Here is a 20,231-nt window from a genome sequence, read left to right on the forward strand (position 1 = left end):
GAGACCTTCACCTTGCATGCAAGGATTCCTCACGCCCAGATTTTCTCTTCAAAATTTTTCTTTCACACGCCCCACTCGTCTCCTCCTTTTAAAACAATGTCAAACGTCTTATCCACGTGAGAGGATAAAGATGAGTAATTGCACATTTGAATTCAAATCAAATTTTGAATTCAAATGAAAACCAATTTATCCCTATCCACTAAGGGCGTGAGAAGAGGAGGACGTGGCTTAATTTGTGCATGAGTGATTTCATGAGAAACATTTTCTCGTGTAATAAATGGAGCACTAAAAGAGGATAAGGTCAAGGCACTAAGATTGGTTGCTCATTCAAATTCAAACTTTGTTTTGAATTTGAATGGCCAACCAATTATCTTTATCCACTCATTTGGCATATTAAAGTAGGGCGTGAGGAGGGCTTTGTGTGAGGAAAAATTCATAAGAACTTTCTTCTCGTAAATTCAAATGGGCGCAGTGGAAGTGAGGTGGCACAGGGAGAATGGGTCAAGGTGGTTTCATTATTTAAACCAACCTAATTGAACCAAATAAGTTAGGCCCGATTAGACTAATTTAAACCCAACTTAATTAGACTTAATTAGGCTCAATAAATTCCTAATCAAATCAAGAATTGATTAAGCCCAACACCTGATCAAATCAGGGACCAAACCATCTCGATGATTAGGTCAACTCTTAACCTAATCGGGTCAAACCCAACTGAATCCAATTCAATTGGACTTGATCCAAAAATAATTACTCAATCAAATTGAGTTAATTAGCGATCAAATCACTAATTAAATCTCTCATAAATATTGAGTCCAAATCTGATGGGTAATGGGGCATCAAAATTCATCGATATGTAACTTTGATCGAAGAGTCCCAAACCAGTGGGACTCTTGACCCCGGTACCCAAAATGTGTGGGACTCGTGATCAGAGAATCCTGATTCTCGATCATAGAGTCCCAGACATGTAGGACTCATAGTCCACGAGCATTAGGACTCTTCATCAGCCATCAGATCAGATAGAAACCTCTAATGTGTGTGACCTCGCAGGTTCAAACCTAAGCCGGTAGCACAGGAATCAATTCCTGTACTAATCGAAGTGACCATCTAGCAATGGTACCCGACGATCGGATAGGTCGAATAGTCACAATCGCAACACTCAGAACCTACGTGAATATGGTTACTGTATAATTCATTTTTTTGATCTCTGTGTTTAGGATGACTCAGGATTAAACTGTCAACCCTGATTAGATCATCCGAATCATGCTCAACTCAAACAGTCCTATGACTCCTCACAAAGACTACCCTAGCAGATTTATGTCACAAATTAACATAAAAAGTATCAATTAATATCTAAATTATCTAACTTTATTAAAAAATTGATACTTGCTATTATATTTTGTAGAAGAAGAGGTCATCAATAGAAAGAACAAGAAAAGAGGATTCCAACGGCGCAAATTTTATGCAAAACGAAGTTAAATTGACCCAGAAATTGAAGAATGAAGAAAAAAGACTCAATTGGGTCAAACTCGAGTCAAATCAGATCAAAATTGATCAAAAATCAACTGATTTGGTGATCTGGTTAGCCGCCTCGTCCACAGCAACAGGCGCCTGGACCATGGACCCATCGGCACACCATAAACCAGCCAATCAGTGAGTCTCGGCTCACCACAACGCATCACGAGCCCGATCCACGCGTGCGGTCCAGGGCTCATGAGGAGAGAGAAGAAGGTCCGAAGGGCAATCTGGTAACTTCACATCACTCGATGGTCCGATCTTCTCTAATCAAGATCCAACGCTCCACATTTTTGCGCCATCGGATGGCCACCATCGCAGTCGGTCAAGATCCAACCGTAATCAAGGCAATTGCAAGAATCAATAAACACTAGAACAACACGGGATCCTTCTGCAGCGCGATCCAACGGACGAAATCTTCCAGCGCCTTGATCGAACGGTCCACGATGCATCCGACCTGATCCCATCTCTACAGTACGATCCAATGGCAGCGCTTCACCCAGATCATGATCCAACGGCCCAGAATCGCTTCCGGCTTGATTTATTAGATGAATTGGATCCTTTAGATGAAGATCGGACGGCTGAAATAATTTCTAGGGTTTCTTGATAGATTTAAGTGCTTTTTGAGCGAGATTTGAGCCCCTAAACCCCCCTAACAGCCCTCTAAAATCTCTTAGTCCCACATCTAAAGTTTTGAAAACCTTATAACCCCCAAATGCCTATAAAAAGCCCCCAAAGGCCCTTGTTTTAATGATTCTGGCCTTCCGATCAGGCTTGTAACCCTAGATAGTGGGGTTTTTAGCTTTCTTCTCAAGCCTCGAGCTTTGAGATTTTTGTAATAAATTTTTTTATATAAAATCTTATTTTTATGCAATTTTATCTCTTTACATTATGCAATTTATTTTTCTTGCAATTAGGATAGTTTAATTTATGCAATTTAATTTTATGCAATTAGGTTAGTTTAAATTATGCAGTTTAAATTTATGCAATTAGGATAGTTTAATTTATGAAATTAGGATAGTTTATTTTTCTGTATTTAAATTTTGCAAGTAGATTTAGATCATGTCTAGCTAAGCATCCCTTTTAGGGTTTGCGATGAAGCTAGATCATGAGTAGGGGTTTTACATAGGGTTCTTTCTTTTTCTTAGGGTTTCTTTTTCTTCCTCTTTTGCCAAGAATTTTTGATGAACTACAGTTGGGTCAGAGTCCCTTCATAGTTCATGCTTGATTCAGTGCATAGGAGGAGAAAACCCTAAGAGGTCCTAGTTACTACTCCCCTGTAAAGAATCTTGATGGGTTATCGTTGGGCCTTAGTTCCTTCATAATCTATGCTTGAGAAAGACAAGAGGAGTAGTCGTTAGGATCAATAAAAAAAATTCTAGATAGAATTTTCTAATCTAGATCTAGTGGATTCAAAAACCCTAGATCCTTAGTCTTATTGTCTTTAGCAAACAACTTTCGATTTTCAATTTTCGTTAAAGCTCGCTTGAGCATAGATTTGAAAATTATTTTTAAACCAAGTCTCTGTGGGATCGACCCGTACTCGCTGGTTGTACTACTCTGCACATTGTGTGCTTGCGATTTTATTTACAAATTTTAAGATTTGCACATCAAGTTTTTGGCACCGTTGCCGGAGATTTGGCGTTTTAAATTATTTTCAAATATTTGTTCTTCGTGCTTTATAACTCTCTTTCTTTTTTCTTTAGGTTTCTAGATTTAGTTGGTGATTGCTGAAAAACTCAGGTACGTTTCTAATTTCTCTTTTATTATTTTTAGTTAATTACTTTTCCTTTTAGACCTAATCATTTGAATTTACTTAATCACAAAAAAAAAATAAAAATAATAAAATAAAATAAAACAAAAGACATTTCATAATCATGAAGTAAAATATCAAAATAAAAAAAAAATCTAAATTAAAATCTTTTACATTCTTGGTCATCTTGTTTATTTGCATTTGCATTTTCATAATTAATCTAAGGGCATCAACCCATTAATAAGATAAGGTGGAGATTTCATTACCCTTCCTTAGCCCAAAAACCATCTCCATCATATTGCATTACCTAGACCTTTAATCTTAAAATCAATTAGACGTCAACCTTAAGGAATTCAAGCTCAATAGGACAAGGAACCCTAAGAGTTCTATCAAGTTTGAGTTGTTTGATTAGTTGGTGTCTAGGCAAGTCCCTGAGGGTGGTTTGTTAAATTAGTTCAGTTGCTGGCCTGGCCAACTCGTTTGGTGTCTAGAAAGGCAACGATGAGTGAACCTCCCACCTCTTATACTTACCTGGCTAACTAGTTGATCAATCTCCACTTGGAAGGCTTGAAGGGTCATCTTGGAACTGTTAGGAGCTGTCTAGATTTAGGTTAACCCTAGGATAGATTGAGTTTAATTTATTGTTTCACTTGTTTGAAAAATAAAAAAAAATTATTAAAATTTAAATTAATTTGGTTACTTTTCTTTAGATTTAGGACTCCTCAGGATCTTTTCTTTAGAACTTTTTTTTTTCTTTCTTTTTCTTATACATAAAAATTTTATAAAAAAAAATTGTATAAACATCGAGAACCATACACCTCGTGTGTGGAGAAGAGTGTCGGGTCGTCTAGTTAGAATTGAGTCAATTCCTGTTGTTCCAATGGCTGAACCAATCCAACCCATGACCCTTAAGGATTTGTGTTATCCAGTTGGCTCCATCCAACCATCTTGTATCAGGTTGCCACAACCCACAGCTAACAATTTTAAAATCAAACCTCAAATCATAAATATGCTTCCAAAATTCACAGGATTAGAGGATGCTTATATATTTATTAGAGAATTTGAGGAGGTATGTGCAACCATGAAACTGCAATTAACAGAGGATGAGGTCAAACTTCGATTAATCAACTTTGCCTTTAAGGATAATGCTAAGAAGTGGCTTTATAGTCTGCCAAACCATTCTATTACTACCTGGGAGGGCTTTGTGAGAACATTTTTGAAAAAGTATTTCCCCCATCATAAAACAGCTAGGATTAGGAATGAAATAAATCAATTTTACCAACTAGCTGGTGAATCATTTTGGAAGTACTTTGATCATTTCAAGAATCTTTTGACCCAATGCCCACACCATGAAATAGAAACTTGGAGACTATGCCAGATCATCTATGAGGGGTTAGATTCAAACTCAAGAATCATGCTAGAGTCCATGTGCCAAGGCCAATTTATGGACAAAGAAACTACTGAAGCTTGGCAATTCTTAGAAGACCTAGCCGAGAAAAATTTACAGTGGGAAACAACTAGGGAACCTGATAAAGCTACACCTTCAAGAGGAGGAATGCATCAAATTCAACCAACCCTAGCATCCGAGGTCAAGATTGCAACCTTAACACGTAGATTGGAAGCTTTAGAATTACAGAGACCAGCCAATGTAAATCAAATATCTGCACCTATGTGTAAAGGGTGCAATGCACCAGACTATGTCTTAGAAGAATGTTCCTACTCGAATGAGTGTGCACAAGTGAATGCCACCTATCAAGGACCATTGAACAATCCTTATGCACCCACATATAACCCAGGTTGGAGGAATCACCCGAATTTCTCATGGTCCCAGAATCCTAATGTAGGCAATCCAAATTTTAATCAGCAAAATCTAAGGTCCAACCCAGTGATGAACAACCCGCCAGGCTTCCATGATAATGACAAAAAAATTATCTCTTTAGAGAAAAGCCTAGAAGCCATGATGAAGACACATACCAGCTTTATGCAAACCACAGATCAACTCATAAATAATAACACCCAAGCTATAGCCTGTCTGAAAATGCAAGTAAGTCAGCTGGCTTTGACCATTAGTGAACGAGAACATGGTAGGTTATCTAGCCAACCTGAGCCAAATCCTAGGAACCAAAATGGTCCATGACCCCAACAAGGAAACCAAGTTAATAGTGTAAATGCCATTCATACCTTAAGATCGAAAAAACAAATAGACAATAAGGTAGTTGCACTTGATGATATAGAGGACTCATCTGCCGAGTCACCTTCTAAAACTACTACCTTTTAACCTCAAGCACCAGAAACTGAAAATTCACCTAGTCCAGTACTTAAAAGTCCTAGAGCTCCTTTTCCAAACAGACTGAAATCCAATAAATCTGAACATTTAGACAAAATTTTAGAGGTATTTAAACAAGTCCAAGTTAATATTCCTCTTTTAGATATAATCCATCAGGTTCCAACTTATGCCAAAATTTTAAAAGATCTTTGCACTAGGAAAAGGACCATTAATGTACCAAAGAAAGTATTTTTGGCTGCAAGTGTTAGTTCATACCTATCTAGCCATGTGCCAATTAAATATAAGGACCCTGGAGCTCCAACAATTTCTTGTGTTATTGGAGAAACCAATATAAAAAAGGTCTTGCTAGATCTAGGAGCTAGTGTGAATATCCTTCCATATTCGGTGTATGAGCAACTAGGATTAGAAAAACTTCAATCTACTGGGATCACATTACAGTTAGCCGATAGATCTCTCAGGATCCCTAAGGGAATGGTCGAGGATGTTCTGATAAAGGTTGAAAATTTCATTTTCCCTGTAGATTTTATTGTTTTAGAGACTGAGCCAGTTGCGAATCCTAAAGGACATATACATGTCATTTTAGGAAGACCATTCTTAGCTACGGCCAATGCTGAAATCAATTGTCGAAATGGTCTAATGAAGTTATCCTTTGGGAATATGACCATTGAGCTTAATGTTTTTAACTTAGAACAGGAATCCTCTTCTCATGCTGATGTCAATGTAGTCCAAGATGATATTTATGAATCCATTGACATTAGTGATGATGAAGTCGACCTAGAGTCTAACCCCTGGTTAATCCATGAGTCTGAGGATGTCAATGAAATACTTAAAGAAAATCAGATTAATCAGGAATCGACACTTCCTACTGAACTAATCATTGAGATGGTGAAATCATCACCTAAACCATCGATAGAGGAAGCACCCATTTTAGAACTGAAACCTCTCCCAGAACATCTCAAGTATGCATATCTAGGACCCAAAAAAACTTTGCCTGTAATTATTGCATCAGACCTAGATCCCAAACAAGAGGAGGAGTTAGTGTTAGTTCTAAAAGCAAATCAAGAAGCAATAGGTTGGACCATAGCAGATATCAAAGGAATAAGCCCTTCTATAGTTCAACATAGAATATACTTAGAGGAAGAGGCTAAACCAACAAGAGAAGCCCAAAGAAGGCTTAATCCAGCTATGAAGGATGTAGTTAAAAAGGAGATTCTGAAACTCCTAGATAGTGAAATAATTTATCCTATTTCTGATAGCTCTTGGGTAAGCCCAGTTCAAGTAGTACCCAAGAAATCTGGGGTAACAGTGGTCCAAAATGATGCAAACGAACTTATCCCAACTAGGACCCAAACAAGATGGAGGGTCTGTATAGACTATAGAAAGTTGAATGCTGCAACAAGGAAAGATCACTTTTCTTTGTCATTTATTGATCAAATGTTGGAAAGACTACCGGACAAGAGTTTTACTGTTTTCTTGATGGATACTCCGGTTACAACCAGATCCCCATAGCCGCTGAAGATCAAGAAAAGACTACATCACCTGTCCATTTGGTACTTTTGCCTATAGACGAATGCCCTTTGGACTATGTAATGCACCGGCAACCTTCCAGAGATGCATGATCAGTATGTTTTCAGATATGATAGAATGATTTCTATAAATTTTTATGGATGACTTTTCTGTTTTTGGCCTAACCTTCTTCGAGTATCTGAATCACCTGCAATTAGTTCTAGAACGATGTAAGGAGAAGCACTTAGTTCTCAACTGGAAAAAATGTCAGTTTATGGTCAAACAGGGAATAGTTCTTGGCCATGTCATTTCTAAAAAAGGGATTGAAGTGGACAAGGCCAAAATAGATCTAATTGCAAGTCTTCCACCACCTAAATCTGTGAAAGAAATACGTTCATTTTTAGGTCATGCTGGATTCTATAGAAGGTTTATTGCCAACTTTAGCAAAGTAGCATGTCCACTGACTAATCTTTTGGCAAAGGATACCAAATTTGAATTTACTCATGAGTGCTTGGAATCTTTTGAATTTCTAAAAAAAGCACTTGTATCAGCTCCAATCATTCATCCTCCTGTCTAGTCTGAACCATTTGAATTAATGTGTGATGCGTCCGATCATGTTGCGGGCACAATCTTAGGTCAACGGATAAATAAGCTGCCTAGAGTGATATATTATGCAAGTAAAACCTTAAATGATGCGCAGCTTAACTACACCACAACTGAGAAGGAGTTCCTTGCCGTTGTCTTTGCTTTAGAGAAATTTAGATCTTATTTGATTGGGACCCACACCATTGTTTACACCGATCACTCAGCCATTAGACATCTCCTAGCAAAGAAGGATGCCAAGGCACGCTTAATCAGATGGATTTTGCTCCTTCAAGAATTTGACCTAGAAATTAGGGATAAGAAAGGCACTGAGAACATTGTAGCAGATCATTTGTCCCGAATTCCAGTCGCACCATCTAGTGAACCACCCATCAATGAATCTTTCCCAGATGAGCAACTCATGTCTGTATCTACTGAACCTTGGTTTGTTGCTATTGTAAATTATTTAGCCATAGGTAAGATACCTTCTCATTGGACTAAGCAGGATAAATATAAATTCTTTGCCCAAGTGAAGTATTTCATTTGGGATGATCCTTATCTTTTTAAACAATGTCCTGATCAAATTATTAGAAGGTGTATCCCAGATAACGAAGTCATGAATATTTTATCTTTTTGTCATGATCAAGCATGTGGGGGTCACTTCGCGTCTAAGAAAACTGCTGCTAAGGTTCTCCAATATGATTTTTATTGGCCCAATTTGTTTAAGGTTGCTTATGAATATTGTAAAAGTTGTGCTCAATGTCAGAAAATGGGTCGAATCATCAAGCGACACATGATGCCACTCAACCCAATCTTGGTAGTTGAAGTTTTTGATGTTTGGGGGATCGATTTCATGGGACCATTTTCAAATTCCTTTGGAAATGAATATATTCTAGTAGCAGTTGATTATGTTTCAAAATGGGTAGAAGCAATTGCATGTAGAACATCCGATAGCAAAATGGTCATTAAGTTTCTTAAAGAAAATATTCTCTCCCGTTTCGATATTCCTAGGGCAATCATTAGTGATCGGGAACCCATTTTTGTAACCGACCTTTTACAACTTTGATGAAAAAGTATAATGTCACCCACAAATTGGCCACACCATATCATCCTCAAACTAGTGGGCAAGTTGAAGTGTCAAACCGATAAATCAAACAGATCCTGAAAAAAACTGTTAGTGCCAATAGAAAGGATTGATCTTTGAAATTAATTGATGCACTTTGGGCATACCGAACCGCTTTCAAGACCAATCTAGGAATGTCTCCTTATAGGATTGTGTTTGGTAAACCATGTCACTTGCCTATTGAGATAGAACACAAAGCCATGTGGGCCATCAAACAACTAAACACAAATTTGAACGACGCTGGAAACCATAAGAAGCTTCAGTTGAATGAATTAGAAGAACTTAGAAATGAAGCCTATGAAAATGCAAGGATATACAAGGAACGAACCAAAGTATTTCATGATCAATCAATTATAAGAAAAACTTTCAATATCGGATAAAAGGTGCTCTTATATAACTCTAGATTACATCTGTTTTCAGGAAAGCTTAGGTCTAGATGGACAGGACCATTTTTAGTAAAGGAAGTCTTTTCACATGGAGCTGTTGAGATAGAAAATCCAAGTAATGGTGTTATCTTTAAAGTTAATGGTCAACGATTAAAACCATTCTTGGAATTACCTGTCGAGACTATTGAAGATGCCATGGTTCTTTATGAACCAACTTATTCTAATTAAATTGCTTCGAGATTTGGTCTGGCTAAAGACATAAAACTTAGCGCTTCTGGGAGGCAACCCAGCTTATTTAATTTCTAATACTTTCTTTGTTTTCAGTTTGCTTAGGACAAATAAATTAGATAAACTCCATTGGGGACAATGTCGGTCAAGTTGGGGGGAGAGCTTGAACAAAATCAGGTGTTATCATTTCTTTTTCCTTCCACTATGAGTTATTTCTTGCATTTAATATATTAAAAAAAAATTGAAATAAATTAATCTAGAAAAGAAATAAGAGTAAGTTAGAAAGTATTTGCTAATAAATTTAGTGAGTCACGGAGAAGATTAGCTGGTTAGACTCTTGGTGGCCTAGGTCATTTAAAGACTATTAGCACTTCCAATTGCACATGCACACTAACAAGGTAAAGTAGGTGTTAATTGTAAGGCCAATTAAGGATTTGAGTATTATTTAAATTAGATAATTTTCTCTACACCCCAATTGAAGAAATTTAAATTTAAGGAAAGAGCTACCTGTCTGAAATAAAATGCAAAACACAGAGTAAATGTGGATTGCCCTAAGCCTAGTAACCGGGTCTCTTCACCTAAGTCAAGTGTTGAGATTCGCATCAAACGGTGGTGGGAAGGCCAGGATGCTCAAAAAAAAAAAAAAAAAAAAAACAGTGTGAAAGCTACCTTAGTTCTTTGTTTAATCTGGGGTGTATAGAAAATTAATCGAACTAAGTTATGAAAAATGATACAATTGGCCCGTACAAATTAATACTGAAATACTAAGTTAGTTATCACTCACACAAGTGCTATAAAACTTTAAGTGTACTCTAAGAAATCTCCTAAGTAGACTGACTACCGATGCTAATTCGAAGCTCATTACTTAGTAATACTAGAAAACTTCTTGAATTTCGATCTTAAATTAATTTGCAAAGGAAGGATCTTTTTAGAATATGATCTTATTTTGGTACATTGCTAAGTGACTAGCAATGATTAAGTTGGGGGGTGTGATTTATGTCACAAATTGACATAAAAAGTATCAATTAATATCTAAATTATCTAACTTTATTAGGAAATTGATACTTGCTATTATATTTTGCAGAAGAAGAGGTCATCAATAGAAAGAACAAGGAAAGAGAATTCCAACAGTGCAAATTTTATGCAAAACAGAGTTAAATTGACCCAGAAATTGAAGAATGAAGAAAGAAGACTCAATTGGGTCAAACCTGAGTCAAATCAGGTCAAAATTGGTCAAAAATCAACTGATTTGGTGATCTGGTTAGCCGCCTGGTCCACAGCAACAGGCACCTGGACCATGGACCCATCGATGCACCATAAATCAGCCAATCAGCGAGTCTCAGCTCACCGCAACGTATCGCGAGCCCGATCCACGCGCGCGGTCCAGGGCTCATGAGGAGAGAGAAGAAGGTTCGAAGGGCAATCTGGTAACTTCACATCACTCGATGGTCCTATCTTCTCTGATCAAGATCCAATGCTCCACATTTTTGCACCATCAGACGGCCACCATCGCAGCCGGTCAAGATCCAACCGTAATCAAGGCAATTGCAAGAATCAATAAACACTAGGACAACACGGGATCCTTCTGCAGCGCGATCCAACGGACGAAATCTTCCAACGCCTTGATCGGACGGTCCGCGACGCATCCGACCTGATCCCATCTCTGCAACGCGATCCAACGGCAGCACTTCACCCAGATCGTGATCCGACGGCCCAGAATCGCTTCCGGCTTGATTTATTAGATGAATTGGATCCTTTAGATGAAGATCGGATGGCTGAAACAATTTTTAGGATTTCTTGATGGATTTAAGTGCTTTTTGAGCGAGATTTGAGCCCCTAAACCCCCCTAACAGCCCTCTAAAACCTCTTAGTCCCACATCTAAAATTTTGAAAATCTTATAACCCCTAAATGCCTATAAAAAGCCCCCAAAGGCCCTTGTTTTAATGATTCTGGCCTTCCGATCAGGCTTGTAACCCTAGATAGTGGGGTTTTTAGCTTTCTTCTCAAGCCTCGAGCTTTGAGATTTTTGTAATAAATTTTTTTTATATAAAATCTTATTTTTATACAATTTTATCTCTTTACATTATGCAATTTATTTTTCTTGCAATTAGGATAGTTTAATTTATGCAATTTAATTTTATACAATTAGGTTAGTTTAAATTATGCAGTTTAAATTTATGCAATTAGGATAGTTTAATTTATGAAATTAGGATAGTTTATTTTTCTACATTTAAATTTTGCAAGTAAATTTAGATCATGTCTAGCTAAGCATCCCTTCTAGGGTTTGCGATGAAGCTAGATCATGAGTAGGAGTTTTACATAAGGTTCTTTCTTTTTCTTAGGGTTTTTTTTTCTTCCTCTTTTGCCAAAAATTTTTGATGAACTACAGTTGGGTCAGAGTCCCTTCATAGTTCATGCTTGATTCAGTGCATAGGAGGAGAAAACCCTAAGGGATCCTAGTTACTACTCCCCTATAAAGAATCTTGATGGGTTATCGTTGGGCCTTAGTCCCTTCATAATCTATGCTTGGGAAAGACAAGAGGAGTAGTCGTTAGGATCAATAAGAAAAATTCTAGGTAGAATTTCCTAATCTAGATCTAGTGGATTCAAAAACCCTAGATCCTTAGTCTTATTGTCTTTAGCAAACAACTTTCGATTTTTGATTTTCGTTAAAGCTCGCATGAGTATAGATTTGAAAATCATTTTTAAACCAAGTCTCTGTGGGATCGACCCGTACTCGCTGGTCGTGCTACTCCGCACACTGTGCGCTTGCAGTTTTATTTACAAATTTTAAGATTTGCACATTACTAGCCAAGGTTTTGCTAAATTGAAACACGACTGTACACAGCTCCTAAACTAGAGTGGTCAATCCCATCTTGACACACGCACCGACAAGTCAAGTACTTGACTACACCCAGCAGCCTTCCGTCACTGAATTAGAAATTCAGGTAGTCCAGTGCCTAAGTGTAGTGAGTTGCTTGTAAGTCACCGTGATGGTCTCAAGTCGGAGGGACATTTATACCCATATTCCATCGGAGCAAATCTTGACAGCAAAAATAGCTCCAGAGTCGGTCACGTTCCGTGCAAATGTACCCTTACATCTCACTTGTATGCTATACCAGTGTCTCCACACTCATTGGTTAAGAGGACAACCAACCTATATGGCACACAACGACCTATGCTTAATAAATGTTGTCGTCCTTGGTAACAACGTATCATTTGGTTGCAAACAGATTTAAGGACTAAACGACAAATCCTCCTTTGTCGAGTCTAAATAGTCCTAAGGATTTCACCACAACATAGGAGTTCATTAGAAGATGAAATATTTTATGATAAAAAATATCAAAATAATTTTTATTAATTCATAATTTATGTATATATACAAAAATGAGCACAACCGTCAATAGGCTGACAATTGACTTTGGGACACTATTCCCAACAGATTTTTTTCTAAAATCCATATCCGTCCAAAATTTTAGTCAAGTTGGGTAAAATCCACCCCATTCATATTGGAGACCTGACAAATCGAAAAAATTGCCACCCCTAGTACTCAGATGTAGTGGTCATAGTTCTTTGCTAAGAAAATAGAGAAGGGGGAAGAAATAAGCGAGTGGATTTCTGGAAGAATTTGGATACCATAGAGAACTATATATAGGGGATTGAGGGGAAGTAGGGGAGGAGGTGAGTGATGAGGGAGGGGCTCCTTCTCCATGTCAGATTAAGTTTGCAATTAGTACGAAGTTTGAGGGAGAGTCGAAATGTTATTAACAAACTTTGGTGTAGTAATTATTATTTTTTAGAGGTTTCATATTGGGCAGTTCCAAATTCATGTCAGATTAGGATAGTTATTTAATATGAAATTTATTAATTATCATAGTAGAGATCTATATTAATCCCCATTTTTCTAAAAAAAAAAATTATAGAGATAGATATGTTGTGCTAGGTTTCTTTAAATTTAGTGTGCACAATTACAAAGTTCTTCCTAAATTTTTTTCTTCAACTCTTTTTACAACTTTGTTCTTCGCCAAACTTTATTAATTTCAAGAAAGAAAATATTTCACTATTCCGTAAATGCCCTATCATGATATACTTCTTATTACTTGCTTTTTTAATCTCTTTCGTCACTTTGCTGGGTTTCCTAAAATTTAGTATAAACACTTATAGATTTCTCCCTAATTTTTTTAAAAGATTGTTCTTTTTTCATTTTTTCTTTACCACATTTTATTTATTTTAAGATAGAGAATATTTCACTATACATCAAATGCCTCACTACGATACACTTCTCATTAAATTTTTTAATTATTATCTCTTTCTTCAATTTCTTAGATTTCCTTGAATTTAGTACAAAACTTCTCCCTAAATTTCTTTCCTTAAAAAAATTCTCTTTTTTTTTTTTTTTGCTTTGGTTTTCATCAAACTTTTATTTAATTCAAGAAAGGTAATATTTCACCATACCACAAATGCCCCACTATGATACACTTCTCACTAAGTTCTTTTTTTTTTTTTTTTAACTCTTTCTTCACTTTGCTGGGCTTCTTTAATTTTGGTATAAACAATCATAGACTTCTTGCTAAATTTCTAGTCTTCTAAAAGATCAATTTCTCCTTTTTCACTTTGCTCTTCACTAGAGTTTATTTATTTTAGGAAAGGGAATATTTCACTATATCACAAATGCCCCACGATGGTACACTTCTCACTAAGTTCTTCATTTTCATCTCTTTCTTCATTTTCCTATTAATTAGACTATTTATTTTGAGCAAAGCTAGAAACTGATAGGATATTGGAATATCCATATTGATATTCATATTTTTCAGCAAACATGGTTATGGATACAGATAATAAATGGAAACCAAACTTAGTATCTATATTTATTCTGAATAGATACAAATATGAATCATATATTAGTTAATATCTATATTATCTCTATCAGAATATGATATTTGAATATAAATTATCTGATGGGTGGAATTCAATAATAAAAATTAAATAAATGGTATAATTATAAAGGATGAAAAAAAAAATTCGCTATCAAGATTGCAACTTATGCATCATGACCAGGTAATGATCTAAGATGTAGTTATTGAACTTTCATAGAGATTGATTTGATCAAGTATTTGGATCACTAAACCAACAATATTTGACCTAAAAAATACTGAAACTAAAAATACTTAAATAAAATATGTAATATAAAGCATTAATATTTTTCTATATTAAATGCCATCATTATTTTTATTTATAGAATGAATAAAAAGAATTATGGATTATCTTTCTAAAAAAATTAAAATTATATAATAGTATATTGAAATTATTGATATTTTTAAATATTTAAAAAATATTTTCAAAATATTATAAAAAATAAAATGAATTTTTTTTTTTTTGCCAAAAGGAAGAGGATTAAGTTTTCTATGAGCATAACTAATTATTAAAATATAAAAAACTAAAATATATTTGAAATGACCATATTTTATAATATGAACAATAACTAAATAAGTAAATTAAGATAAAACTATATACCAAAAGTCAATATTGTTATGGTAATTTTTTTCCCTGTCAAAGGGCACAGGTGGACTTTTTTAATTGGATATCAGAATCCAAATCTAATAAAAACCTTAATACTTGTGTTTTTGTATTGATATGTGGTAAAATTGAAAGCATATATTTGGATCCATGTCCAAATCTGATCACCCAAAATGATTTCTATGCAAATCCAATCTGAATCAGATATGAAAATGGATTTAATTTTCAATCCTCATTTTGAGAAAGCGAAATATTTCGCCATTCCTCTCCATTCCCCACTCCAATGCTGCATGGTTTGGTGCACATGACTCACATATCATCTAATTGACCAAGTGCATTACCCAATCCTTATTTGCCATAAGGGACCTATGTGTTGAGCAAGAGAGCAGTGCTTAGTAGCCGCTTTACCAAAATACCATGATGCTCCTATTTCTTTTATACATGCACAGATATGTTTAGTAAAAACTAGATATAGAAGGCAATGAATGAATAAATATTAGTATATTTTATTAAATAAATATTAATATATCTCATTACATGAGTATAAATATATATTTCAACAATGATTGAATCAATTTGGAAAAGAAGCTATTAATTTAACAAAAAAAACTATTATTTACTACCGAGTGCTACTTCCCAGGATCACTATCTTCACTATTGAGCGCGGTACATAGGGATCATGTGGGTGATAGGCAGGCCATGTGCATCAGTCCCATCAATCATCACATATTGATGTACCGCGAGGAGAGGGGAATGATGCACCGGAATTTTTGCTTTAATATTAAAATGGAATAACAATTCTTTCCTATTTTAGAGCTGAGCTAGATTTTTGACTATATTCAATGATTGTCATAATAATTGTTATAAACTACTATAAAGACAGATGATAATGATTAAATAATGATGTTCTTTGATTATATCTTGTTCAAGAAAGTTGATTTTTCAAATTAAATGGCAATTTAAATTTGAGAAAAATATATTACTAGTGAAAAATGTTACATAACAATTATTAGTTTGTTGTTAAAAAGTTATCGGTAAATGATACAATGATTGAATTATGTATATTTTTCTTTATTTTTGTATGTCCGTGAATATATAGCATGTACTACAACAAATATATTCCTTAGTCCTTGCGTTAAACTATTATTCACTTCCAAACCTCCTAAGAGATATGATAAATAAATAAAAGCTCAATACATCATATTATGTCATACATTTGCTTGCGTACCAAAAAGTAAAAGTGAAAAAACTCTTACCAGAGTCTACAACGAAACAAGCTAAAGTGTCAAACCTGTTGTTAGAATTGAGATAGCTACATCTCTTAAACCTGGTTGTTATTTTTGAAATTTGGATATATGAGGTTCCCATGTTTATACCAAGCCACTTTTCTCCACTCCTCACTAATCATGCTATCAAATTTGAAGTTTGAAACTTTTTAGAAATATACTCAAGCCATTTGACTTTTCTTGTATAATTACTTTTCACCTCCCGCCTATCTCTCAATTACTCCATACTATTTTTTATGCCTTTCTAGATATTTCTTCTGAACCATTGTACTCCATCAAATCCATTGTACTATATAATCCCAATTCCCCTGATTAATGTGACCATGTATGAGATGTCTCCGACCCATGTTTCCTTATGTTCTATTCCATTCCTGTTCCCAAAGTCAAAGCTTTTTGCTTTAGATCGCAAGTTCAGATGGTCAAACCCCGATTTTAATATCTATTAATATGTCTTTTAACAACACATGCATCACACATGAACACATTCTACTCTCTATAAACACCACTAATCTCTATGCATGCAAGGTAGTAAAATGCATGTGCATGAAGAAAAAAAAAAGGCTTTTTGTTATATACTAAGCCTAATTTGTCTCCAAAATAATGGGCAGTAAACTTTCCACCATCCCCAAGTTTTTTTTTCTTCTTCTATATTTAGTTGGATAAAATAATTAGTAATATGGTGCACCATTACTTAAGAGAGAGATTCGATTCTTCTTCTTATGAGATCTCCCACTTTGTAAACTCACATCGTATTATAGTTGTGAGTAAGGTTTTAAATACCCTAGGATACGGGTGTTCTAAGTTTCTCCATGAAATGGGATACCTACTATCATGCCTCATCTCGTTGGTTATCACATCAAAAGTCCTTCCTCTCTCACCTTCTTTTTTCTCCTTTCTTTTTCTTTCTTTTTTTCTTTTCTTTTCTTCTTTTTTCTTTTTTTTCTTTTTTCTTTCTTCTTTCTTTCCTTTCTTCCTTCTTTTTTCTTTTCTTTTCTTTCTTCTTTCCCTTTCTTTTTTTATTTTCTTCCTTTTAATTTTTGCCTTCTTTCTTTCTTTCATTCTTTCCTCTTTCTTCTTTCCCTCTTCTTTATCCACATGGATAACTTTTGGAGTTCGGATCCTATCTTGATCTAATTTTCTTATAGAAATAAGATGTGACAACTAAGACGCGTCTCATCCCATCACAACATAAAATCTTGTTATAAGTGTAGATTAAGAATCATAGAATTTGATTGGTTTCTCCATGTATCGCTGTTAGTTTTTGGTTTTTATATTTTTAAGCAATCAGCTAGAGTTACTAATCATTTAAATTATGAGATACAGAGGACATGGATTTTCATCTTATATGTGAGGATTTTGGCAATTATTAAATAACAAGAAAAGATAGCTTTGAAGGCGCACTTATGTAATGCGAAGGCTTTGAACAAAATGATGATGACTATTTAAGTATATCATGGGTTGCAACTTAGCTTCTATTATGTGGAGTACTCTGGATAGGTTAGTCAATAAGAAAAGTAAAGCCATTTGAATATCTAGAGAATGAATTAGTTTTACTTCTATTCATCAATGATTCATTCTTAGATCTAGAGAAGTTTAATTAGTTTAGAGGCATGGATGAAGTGCTATATCATTCATAGCACTTGAAGAAATACATTCATATGTCATATTCTAGAGATGGGATTTGTAACTGTCACGCCCCGACCCGAGATTATGAATCGAGGGTCATGGCAACCGCCGCATACTCATAGAAAACTCTTTCCATAAGCATGCAAGGCATCTTATCATGCTATCCTAAACAACAGCGGAATAATTAGTCAATAATTTAAATTTAAAAATAACGACCTAAATTTCTTCTTTAATATCTCAATAAATTCAACAATGATTCATAGGTCTTATCAAATTCAATAAGACTTTCAACCTAAAATAAAAATATAGGGATTCTGCTTCTGATCACTCTTCCATTCATATCTTGTATCATCTTAATTCCTCAACATCTGTAAAAACAGTAAAATAGGAGGTAATGAGCTAGACAGCCCAGTAAGCAATGATCACTTTCAACAGATTTCATCAGGCATTTAAGTAAATAATTATTTATAGAAAATAAGCATATATAGTTCATCAATTCGAAATCAATTTCAATTATGCATCATTCATGCCAAATTCATTTCTTTTCGAAAATTTCAAGTTTCTTTCCAGATTTTAATTTCTTTCGTTTCTTAAATTCTTTTCGTCAACCATGAGCTATGACCATATTTTTCCATGGTAGGGTCATAACACCGCGTATCTTCTTACGGTGAGCTGCGAATCATCTGACAGCAAAGTCCTTCGGAACCGCTGGTCTCTCTGGCGGTTTGTCGCTGGTCTCTCTGACGACGTAAACTCTCAGGACAAATCAATTGCCAACGTATATACCCCCATTGGCAAGGTCCTTCATAGTCAGGTTGTCAATTCATAATGTTTCTTATATCATAATTCTTCATAAATCATATTTCATATTCTAATTTCGATAATAAAATATAAAACATGTAGTATCGAAATCAATCAATATAATATATCATGGAATCAATATGTTCAATCATGCTTCATCATAATATTTCAAATAGATATTTTTATACAAATATCATTCATCCAATTCATGCATCGTTTCACAAATCATGTCAGAAAAATAATATTAAATTTATCGATAAATCTAGAAAAGTGAAACATTACTTACCTCGAACGCATTCCAATAAATCCACATAATTCTATAAATTTTCTTTCAAAAATTCTATTCGTAGATCATATCGCGATATCCCATGATCAACATCCACAATCCTATACAGAATCAATTTCAATAATTAGAAAGAATACGAATACCATATTTCAACGATTTAGATTGGATCCGATCATCTAATTTCATCTAATCAAATCTAATTAGGCCTAAATGATCCAAAGTTTGACTATCAGATCAAATCGGATTTGAAGTGATAGGACCAAAGTTTCTTCATCGATTTCATAAAATCAAGTAGAGAGAGATAATTAGAAGGAGAGAGAATTTATGAGGTACAATCCGAATTAATCAGATGACACAATCCAACATTACGATTGATCCAATATCTTGAGTGGTAAAATCACAATCAATCAAATCTAGTCATGGCTAGATCGGGATCATGGATGATCAAATCTAAAGATTCATGGTCTGATCAAGGTGGGTGCAGTATGCTGTCTGACAATCATGGATCAAGGTTTTCATTAGAATCAGATCAGAATTATTAAAAGAAATTTTTTCATTCACTAATCTTTTTAGAGAGAGAATCAATCAAGAGAGAGAATATTTTAGAGAGAGAAAATTTTAGAGAGAGAAAATTCTACAGAGTGAAACTCATCTTGAATTCTTCAGACAATATGATTCAACAAATTTGATCGATCACAGATCAAATCATGTTAAGATTATCATGTGGACAATTCAATAAAATCATGAGAAATAAAATCTAAAAATACCTGATCTGATCAAAGGTGGATGTCGGTATACCGTCCGACGATCACAGATCAAAAAATCCATCATGAGGATCATTTAAAATTCATCATCATTCTTCTCAAAAATTCTAAAAATCTTAGAAGAGACAAATAATCTAGAGGAAGGATTCTAAAGAGAAAAAGTAGAGAGAGAAAATCTAATTTAGAGAGAGAAAATATTAGTTCAGGCTGAAGAAAGAGGAAAGAGAGAGAAACTCTCTTTCTCATATTTTATTATTTAATCATTATTTATTAATTTATTAATTTTATTTTTTTTTTTCTTTCTTTCTTTTTTTTTTTTTCTTTTTTCTTCACGGAAGAGAGAGAGAGAAAATCCTATTTATTATTCATTATATTATTATTATTTTATTTTCTTCTTTCTTTTTTTCTTTTTTATTTCTTTTTCTTTCTTTTTTTTTTTTTTTCTTCTTTTTCTTTTCTTTTTCTTTTCTTTTCCTTTTTTTCTTTTTCTTTTCTTTTCCTTCTTCTTCTTCTTCTTTTCTTTTTCTTCTTTCTTCTTCTTCCCGTGGGTTCTTTTGGGCGAAACAGGGGATC

The 20,231-nt window shown here is 34.6% G+C and overlaps 1 non-coding gene across 1 annotated transcript; it reads right to left on the reverse strand.

Moving 5' to 3' along the window:
- Positions 1-4,514: 4,514 nt before the first annotated feature.
- Positions 4,515-4,621, reverse strand: LOC140856796 (small nucleolar RNA R71). The gene has a single exon (XR_012140398.1). It is a non-coding gene; the product is annotated as a small nucleolar RNA R71 (small nucleolar RNA).
- Between the last annotated feature and the right edge of the window lie 15,610 nt (positions 4,622-20,231).

The sequence above is a fragment of the Elaeis guineensis genome, chromosome 3 (assembly GCF_000442705.2).
Source record: "Elaeis guineensis isolate ETL-2024a chromosome 3, EG11, whole genome shotgun sequence".
NCBI classification, from domain to species: domain Eukaryota; kingdom Viridiplantae; phylum Streptophyta; class Magnoliopsida; order Arecales; family Arecaceae; genus Elaeis; species Elaeis guineensis.